Raw genomic sequence first — 10,106 nt, 5'->3', positions numbered from 1 at the left:
GACCGTAACTCGCCGAAGTGTAGAACAGAGAAAAACGACTTCAAAGTTTTTGCACTTTCAAAGCAGTTGTCCTGCCAAATGTATTTTAGGTAGGACACTGGAAATCTATCAGTTTGATGTTTTAATGATTACACATTATCTAAATAATTTTGTTGAAAATGTCGATCTTAAACTGCACTTTTGACCCCTATTTTGAAGTTACGGTAGTATACTATAGTCTATAGTAAGTGGTCATGCCAAGGCAAAATACAGTAACTTCCGTTTCTTCCCTCACTTAGTTGCTTATTTAAGCAATAAGCCCCAAGAGGCCGTGGTTTTTGCTGATTTTAGAACAGGTAAGGGGAGTTGTTAGGCACGACGCGAAGCGGAGTGCTGAAACCCCCCTTACCTGTTATAAAATCAGCGTAAACCACAGACTCGCGGGGCTTATTGCTTTTCTAAAACTGTTGCTACAAATATTTGATATGGTTTCATCAATAAAAACAATTAGAAACAAAATAGTTTAATAATAAACCGTCATTCTTCCGCTACTACAAAGTATAGTTCCTATATAAATTGTTGCCACGCAACAGCCAGATGGACATCGTTGCCGTCTTTTTCAATTTGAAATGTTCGATGCGCAGTAATATGGAATGTTAAAGAATGTTATGAGGACAACCTGTGAGGTTATGCTGGATTTTACAACGGCATGGAATGCGATATAGCCAATCACAATCAAGGATGGGAACAACCAGTTTTAGAACACGATATAAACTCTGTATATTATAAGCCAATGTAACATACACGTGGTTACCTGTCACAAGACTCACAATTTGTTTTTGATTTAACTGCCAGGGAAGGATACTTATAAACGACTCATGTTTGGGATGTTTTGTGTTGAACGCCAGCGAGTAGGCTAGGCTAATGCTAGATGTGTTTGTTGTTGCTAGGTTACGTATTAGTTATAGTGAAACCGTACTCCATTTGAACATTTTTGAGGGCCGCAAAACAAAGGCAAAGGACCGTAACTGATGTTACGGCATTCTGCATCGGCTTTCTAAAGCCAAAGCAGGCTTTTAGAAGTTACGGTCAAGACAATAACCTATTTTCTCTGTAAAAAAGACGAGTTGATTTAAGATATTTGGCCACATGATAAAGTAGACCTTAACTGTTCTGAAAATTGAAAAATATAATTTTTGACAAAATTGAAGTTACGGTCTTTTGCCTTTGCACGGCAGTGTTGGCTTACAACTCAAGTCCTACCTCAACCTTCATAACCTCTATGAACCCTTCCAGTCTGGCTTCCGTTCCAAACACAGTACAGATACTGCCCTACTGAAAGTCACAAACGACATACTCCTCTCTGCTGATGATGATGATGATGATGATGATTTACTTTATTGATCCCCAATGGGGAAACTGGTTTGCCACCACAGTCTGTACAACATACAAAACAGGAATACAGTAACAACATAAAACAAGCATAGACACTTGTTAGTCAGGGGAGTGTGGTCCACTACCACAGTAAAAATAGAAGGTTAAAACAGGGAATACATAACAATATAACAATACTATGATGTTTAAATGAGCAATGTGCAGTAATACAATCAAATCAAATCAAATCAAATCAGCAGTCATGATTAAAAAGCCTAGCTGCTGCAGGAACAAAAGACCTCCTGAATCTCTCTGTAGAGCACTTTGGTAACAGGAGACGTTTGCTCCTTCCACTTCTAACAAAAGTGCAGTGCAGGGGGTGGTCGTCATGTGACAGGACAGTCCTAAGCTTCCTCCTGGTTCTCTGCTCCGTGATGACCTCCAGAGAATCAGGGCTCATACCAATAATGGATCCTGCCTTTTTTATCAGTTTGTTGACCCTGTTCCTGTCCTCTACTGTCAAGCTGCCACCCCAACAAACAACAGCATAAAAAAGGACACTTGCAACAATACCGTGATAAAAAACATTAAGAAGTGATCTGCTGATTTCAAATGACCTGAGTTTCCTTAAAAAAAAACAATCTGGACTGGGCCTTTTTAAAAATGACACTGGTGTTCAATTTCCAGTCAAGTGTACTGTCCAGATGTACACCAAGATATTTGTACGAGGGGACCACCTCAACTGACTGTCCCCTAATGAGGATGGGGGTTGCCTGTGCTTTTTTCTTTCTAAAATCAATAATGAGCTCCTTCGTCTTATCAATATGAAGAATCAGGTGGGCATCCTCACACCAACTGACAAAGCTATTAACTTCTCTTTGGTAAGCCGTATTGGCATCTTTAGTTATATAGCCAACTAGGGCAGAGTCATCCGAAAATGTTTGTAAATGACAAAGTTCACTGCTATGCCTGTGGTCAGAGGTGTACATAGAAAATAAAAACGGAGATAGAACCGTACCTTGTGGGGCCCCAGTATTTGTGGTAATAATGCCAGAGCTAGTACCATGAAGCCGTACAAACTGGGGTCTACTAGTGAGGTAGTCTGTGACCCATGCAACAGTGGAGCTGTTGAGGTTAAAATTTAAAAGCTTGCTGGCTAAAATATGTGGCTGCAGTGTGTTAAAAGCACTAGAAAAATCAAAAAACATTATTCGTACAGATGCATAGGTTTGCTCCAGATGGCTGTATACTCTGTGCAACAGGTAGAGGAGGGCATCGTCCACACCCAGCCCTTCTCTATAGGCAAACTGTAGTGGGTCCTGAAAGGCACAGACCTGCTTCTTTAAGTGCCCTAGTACAGTCCTTTCAAAACATTTCATTAAGTGAGAGGTTAAGGCAATAGGTCTCATGTCTTTAAGTGCTCTGGCGTTAGGTTTCTTAGGCACGGGCACAATACATGAGGTTTTCCATGAAACTGGAATTTTAGACAGGGACAGAGACAAAGAAAATATAAAATGCAATACTGTACACAGCTGATCAGCACATACTTTTAAAACTCGTGGCATGACCCCATCCGGACCAGGTGCCTTATTTACATTGAGCCTTAAAAGCTGTGAGCGTACTTCATCCACTGTGACCGTTATAGGGGGACAGGGGCTGAGGCTACCCCTCGACTCCCCCAGGGTGGAGTGGGTTGCCATGTCCACAGCTGGGAGGTCCATGGTTTCAAACCGGGCAAAGAATTGGTTGGCCTCATCCGGTGTGAAAGTACCCTCCTTGAGGTGAGAACTGGCAGTGCCATAACCTGTTATTGACTTAAGGCCCCTCCATAGACCTTTAGTGTCGCACTCCTCAAGTTTATTTTCCACCTTTACCTTAAAATCCCTCTTACCCTGCCTTATGACCTGTTTAAGATGTTTGTGCTGATTTAATTTTTTCCCTATCTCTGCTCATGAAGGCAGCCTTTTTGTTGTTAATAGCACTCTTTATTTCCTTAGTGACCCACGGCTTGTTGTTTGTGAAGAGTTTGATGGTTTTACATGGGATGATCATGTCAGTACAGAACTTTATATAATCAGAAACACAATCAGCCACACTGTCAATCCGGTTAAAACTATCAAAATTGTCCTCGTCCTTAAACACAGACCAGTCTGTGCTTTCGAAGCAGGCCTTTAATTCTTCACATGCCTCCGTAGACCACACACGAACTGATTTGGTGGATGTGGGTTGTTTTCGGGCCTGTGTGGTGTATTTGGTTGAAAGCAGCACTAGGTTATGGTCAGAGCTGCCAAGTGGTGGCAGAGCAGTGGATGTGTAACTGTCTGACTCTGGCTTCTTCACCATCCTCATCCTCCTTGACCTCAGCGCCGCATTTGACACCATCAACCACTCCATCCTCCTCTCGCGTCTCCAGCACTCCCTTGGCATAACTGGCACTCTCCTGGTTCACCTCCTATCTTTCAGACGAACGTCAATTCATTTCCGTAAACAACTGTAAATCCTCCACCTCACCAGTCACCCATGGTGTTCCCCAAGGTTCCGTGCTTGGTCCTCTCCTTTTCATCATTGACATCCTTCCCCTTGGACAAATCATCCGTCGCCACGGCCTCGACTTTCACAGCTACGCTGACGACACCCAACTCTACCTCTCCGTCACCTCAGTCACCTAAGACCGTCACCTCAGTCACCCACTCCACTCTCACCATCTGCCTTGCTGATATAAAATCATGGATGCAACAAAATGTTCTCAAACTTAACTGCAATAAATCTGAAATACTCATTATCGGCCCTAAACACCTCACCCATTCAGCCCAGACTTTCTCCCTCAACATTGACGGCTCCACCATCACCCCCTCCACCCAGGCCCGTAACCTTGGTATCATTTTAAATCCCACCCTCTCTTTCTTACCCCACGCCAATCACATCACCAAAATTGCCTTCTTCCACCGCAAGAACATTGCACACCTCCCGCCTTCTCTGTCCTTTACCACCACCCAAACTCTAATTCACGCACTCATAACCTCCAGACTGGACTACTGCAACAGCATCTTATATGGCTCTCCAAACACTGTCCTCTGCTGCTCGTCTGCTCAACGCCACCCGCCGCTATGAACACATCACCCCGGTCCTCCAAAACCTCCACTGGCTCCCGGTCAAACACAGGATAAACTTCAAAATACTACTCACCACCTACAAAGACCTAAATAACCTGGCCCCTACCTACCTTTCTGACCTCCTCCCCCTTCATGCCCCTACCCGTTGCCTCAGGTCCGCCGGCACAAACACCCTAAAAACCATCAGGACTAAGCACCGGACCTGGGGTGACAGGGCCTTCTCGGCTGCTGCACCCTCCCTCTGGAATGACCTCCTTCTCCCTATCCGTCTGGCTCCCAATATAGCACTATTCAAACAATCCCTCAAAACTCACCTTTTCGCCTTCACCTGAACATCCCCTGCTCCCTCCACTACTAGACTTATATGCTAGTTTTCTTTATAATATTATGTTGTCTGTTTTGTTCAATCCTTTGTCTTAATATTTTACTTTGTCTTGTTTTGCTGTACTCATACATGTAAAGCAACTTTGAGTATTAGAAAAGCACTATAAAAATATATATATATATTATTATTATACATTTGACACCAGGATTGATGAATTTAGGCGTCTTTTTAACTTTTCAATCTTAAATCTATTCTGAATTTAACTGTAGTTAGTGGTTCTTTAAATGCATATTTAACAACAACATGCTGCGACTTGAATTCTCATAGAGTTAATCCTGCTTTTCAGAAACAAGGGAAGCAAGACTAATTCCAAAAAACAAAAGAAAATCTGTAACTTTTGATGAATTCATCCAGACCCGGTCCTTAGTCTCTAAATAGTAACATTGTCCTTTGTGAATTGGTTACACCATCGCTGTTTAGAAGTGAAGTATTTCATCACAATGACAGACATGTGGCATGTGCCATAAAATGATAATTACGTAGCAGAAACCTTGCTGTGCCTCTGGGGACCAGAACACACACCGGCATTTAATCCCCCCCAACAGCACTGACTGAAAAGCATAAACAAATATCCACTTTTTTGTGGATTAATCACGTGTTGGTGATTTCACATACCCTTGCATCATACTTCTGTGCTTCATTTTACTTAATTTTATTGTTTTTCATGGCAACAATATTAATAAAATGATCAAATGCATTCAGTGAAACTCATAATTGTTCTTATTTTCAACGGAAATAATTTGGCTAGTGGAAATTCTGATTGGCTGGTGATCAAAAAGTCAATTTAGAACCCTGATTACAACATTAAATTCCTAAAGACAGTCATGTGAAGTGATAAGCAACTGTCCAGACGCCAGCCTTGAACTAGCCTACTGAGCAGCTAACTAGCTAGCTAGAATGTACTTGGTTGAACAAGGGTAGGATCATATCAGATATATTGTCATATAAACATCTTTGAGGAAAAAAGTAAATACATGGACAAAAGTGGACTACTGTTTCCGAAAGTAGATGTTGTAATAATGTCAGCGTATATCGCATTGTATATTACATTTCACAATTGTGTTTTTTATCACAATGTTAAATTAGCAAATAATTATCACCCTGGATTTTGCGTGTGGCGTTTCTGCATCTATTTTGCAGTTTTAGGTATTTAGCTATCTCCCAGAAGTTAATGAGCGCACGGGTTTGGGACATTGTGACATTTGTGACTGTGGCTAGGATACAAGCATCGCAATCGTTACCAAGACGAACATTTTCTGTGGAGTGCAAAAATTGACGGAAGAGTTATGATGGAAAAATAAATAATAAATATATTATAAATTATATAATTTATTTTTATTTATAATAAATTATAAATATGAGAGACAATATGGGTTGTGCCTTGTAAGAGCAGACACCCCATAAATACGAAATAAATATATTTTATCGAGAATATAGGTTGTGCCCAATATTTATTGGTAATCAATTGGTATTGATTGGTATTGGTGATAGTAATCATAATAAAAATGATACATAGATAAATCTATGCATAGATGCAGAATTTTTTTCCATAGTTTGGTACACATTTAAGAATTTATGGAACCGAAGATGTCAGAATAAACCCGAAACACAGGTCATGGTTGTCGTGTGTGAGTCTGGCCAATCATGAATTGGCTGTGTCCTCATCCGAGATTGTGCAGCCGCTCTGGGGAAGCTGTGCTGGCTGAGTCAGCCGGCTGCTCTCAAATCGCTCTTGGTGTACTTTGATGACATATGTCACAGTGACGAGGCGTCGGACACAAATTATAACCGGCATGCACTGCTTCAAGTCAGCCGCCGATCTGTCTGCATAGCATCGCATGAAGTCAAAGACACCTAGTATCTCTGACCAATAATGTAGAGTGAGTTGTGTGCTTCCGAAATACCTTTTAGTTTTTCTGTTCCAACATTGTTTCTTTCGTTGATTAAATAGCATGACTTGTAGCTAGTTAATAGTGCTGTCTCTGTCTCCTGAATTGTTTGTCTCCGCCCTGTGTCTCTGTGTCTTGTCATACTAGCTAATTATGAATAGCGAGTGAGTCCAAACAGTCGCGTGTTCAGGGAGTGGCCTAGGGTGGCACGGGCCACCCCTGAAATCTGATTGGCCACCCCAATATCTTAAAATATGATTGGCTATATGCCCAGCCACCCCTTGTGCCACCCCTATCAAAAATGTCTGGACACGACCCTGAGTCCAAAGCTAAGAACTTTTAGCTTGACAAAAGAGTGCTACATTACGAGAAACAATCTGATTTGCTGCTGATGTTGAACATGCAAAAACTACAATCAAATCTGAGATTTCTCAACAACAATCAGGTGAAAGAGACAAATGTAGCCGTTCAGCTTCATAGACTCCCATTCATTTTGCACTCGACCACGATCACTCCCAGTGGAACTCTGGTGGAACTGCAACAAAAGTCGGTACAATGGGGCTTAATAGGGAGTGGGCAGGCTCTCCTTAAACAGGCTCTGGTATAGTTTTGAAGCACTGAAAACAACTGTTCACAGCAGCCCCATTGAATTCCATGGAAGCTGAGCTTCCTTAAGGAAATGCCCTGTGGCACTACGGGAATGAATGAGACGGAAATCAGTCAGTCGATCTGCTAATGTAGCTGAATCTGAACGAACTGATATGAATGTGTTCTAACGCAGTTAAAATAGTAAAATATATGAGTAAATATTTGACCGTGAATTTTTGGAAATGTTAGGGGCAGCTGAGCTTCCCTTGCAGTCTTAAAGAAATCGCCACTGAAGAACAGGGGTATTATTTGAACAAGGGTGTATAGTATGCAGTATTGGAACAAAAAATATGGATTTGTTAAACCTTTATGTAGGAAAAAAGACTAAATTTCTTATTGCTTCACAGAAAGAGTATTTCCACCTACAGCACCATCACATTCACCACTGTGGCAGCAGAATTGCCCTTAACCCTTTCCTGCTGGACCATTCAAATATGGGAAATAAGATTCCCATGGTTCCCGCCTTAATATCTTTGCCGTCCAATCACCGATTTTATTTCTGAAGACTGCCAGATACTCATGACAACTTAAGCTCAAAGCACATTTCATTGGTTAAGGGGTTACTGGGAGGGGGAAATAAATGTATCGTCAGCAACGGCAGCCATTGTTTTCCGAGGCGGAGCCAGAGCGGATACCATGGCAGAATGCCTACAGTGTTAATGCCGATTTATACTTCTCCGACTCCGTTACGGACAGACGCACGCACAGAGTCGGATGGATTGGTTGAATTTATACTACTCTGACGGCACTGCGTGCTGAAAGCAATTCACCTCCAGAACAGTAGATAGCGCTGCACTGCGATGCTAGCTAGGTTATCGAAAAGTCGGAGCAAATTTGAGCCGTTTCAAATGAGCCGTTTCGTCAATAAAATAAGCACATTTTCAGCAACTACACTGCCCATTTCTCGTCACATTTGAATTCAGATGCTGATTTACATGTACTGTTTAGCTGAAATATGAATTGTAAAAACGTACAACAATGGCGGTCAAAGGATTTTGTTCTCTTGTTGGTCACGGCAACCCCGCCCCCGCCCCTGACTCAAGCAGTTCTTAATACGGACCAATCGCAGCCAAGGGGTATCCGTAAAATGACGGATACTCAGGAAAATCAGGAGGTTCATGCAGAGCTCTGAGAGGGGCTCGGAGAGGGCACAGAGAAGGAGTTCCTTGACGGAGAGGGCGTTCCCTGTGTGCGTGTCCGTAAAAACGCAGAAGTATAAATTGGCCTTTAGATTTACAGCTTTGAATTGAAATCGGAGACGATATTATGAGTAAAGACAAGTGTCTTAATATGTGTTGTCAATATTGTCAATTAAAAGTCTCAACCTTTTACTTACGAAGAATGTGTTTGTGGGAGTGACGCAAGTTTTTTCAGGAAAGAATTACGTGTCCGGCTTGGCCGTTTGTGACAGGCAGCTATGATGGTAGTAGCATTGTTTAGCTTCGATTTGAGCAGATTTCTAAAAAACTGAAAAACAACATTAACTAGGTAGATTATGTACACTGTAAGCTAAATGTACATGCCTTGTTTAGCCAATTCGGTCGATTGTGGAAGAATCTCAAACGTTTTTTAGTTATCGAGAGGAGTATCCAGCCATAGCGCTAGCTACTTTTGTGGGAGGATAATTCCGTTTTCCCCTATGTCTCCACAAGTCACTAGAATGGTCATAACTTTTAATCAAAATATGATATTTCTAATCTGTCTTCTGTTCTACATTGCACACAGATTTGTGAATAGTCCACCTACTCAAAGTATTTATCCATTTTGTAATTAAAGTGGTTAAAAATGTAGTTGTCTGATGAGGTATGGTGGATGGAGAAGTTTTTGTAAAAAATGGCTGCCTGAAACCACCTTGATAAAATATGATTTGCCTTAAGTAATCATATATTTATTCATATCATAAAAATCCCCTAGTTCTCCTCTTCAATGTGGTATAACAGTTAAGGTGTATGATTTAATATGACAATTCATAAAATATGAATATGAATATCCTATTTCAACAGCATATGGAATGTTCAGAATTTTGGTTCAGGCAGTAAAGGGTTGCTGGTAGTGTTGAGTTATGTGAACAGCTAAATGAGGCAGTTGGCTGGCTCAATCTCTCTGGGACTGGGCTATTTATTTCCTCAGTATATCTAATGAATGTGTAGCCTTCGAAGAAGATGGAAGTTTGACGGGGTGGCAGTGTTTATGTGCTCAGCATCCCCTCCCAGCGGAGCCAAGGCTGGGTATTCATACGGGCAGAAATACTGAACCCACATCACAGGAAACTTGTAAATACAACAGAAGTTAAGATTCCCTCAACAGGCTATCTGTAGGGAATGGAAGGATTAATAAAGTATTACAGGGCAGAGCTAGAGTGGCTTTGCGGGTCATCTGTGATACTTTAACATGTACTTGCTAGAAGATAGGAGCTGGTATATCCAATAGACGAAACAAGCATTGCACAGTTTGAATCACAACCAACCACATGCAAGCAGGTCAAGCAGGGTTCCAGTATCTCCGGTACATATAAATAGGAACGTTCACAGATTGTGGGGACAAAAAGGAAAATGGCAAAGTTGTTTAGCATTCATTAGCATTCATTATATAGGATTGTGTGTTTTCTACATTCCGGACAACTATGAATGCAGTAAAACAGTGAGTGTTGTCTGAGTGTGTTTGACTCGGAGACCGAGGTTTAAAAGTAGAGCTTGGAAGTTTCTCTATGTTTTGATA

This window comes from Hypomesus transpacificus, chromosome 2 (genome assembly GCF_021917145.1).
Source record: "Hypomesus transpacificus isolate Combined female chromosome 2, fHypTra1, whole genome shotgun sequence".
Taxonomy (NCBI): Eukaryota; Metazoa; Chordata; class Actinopteri; order Osmeriformes; family Osmeridae; genus Hypomesus; species Hypomesus transpacificus.
This window is presented reverse-complemented; position numbering follows the sequence as displayed.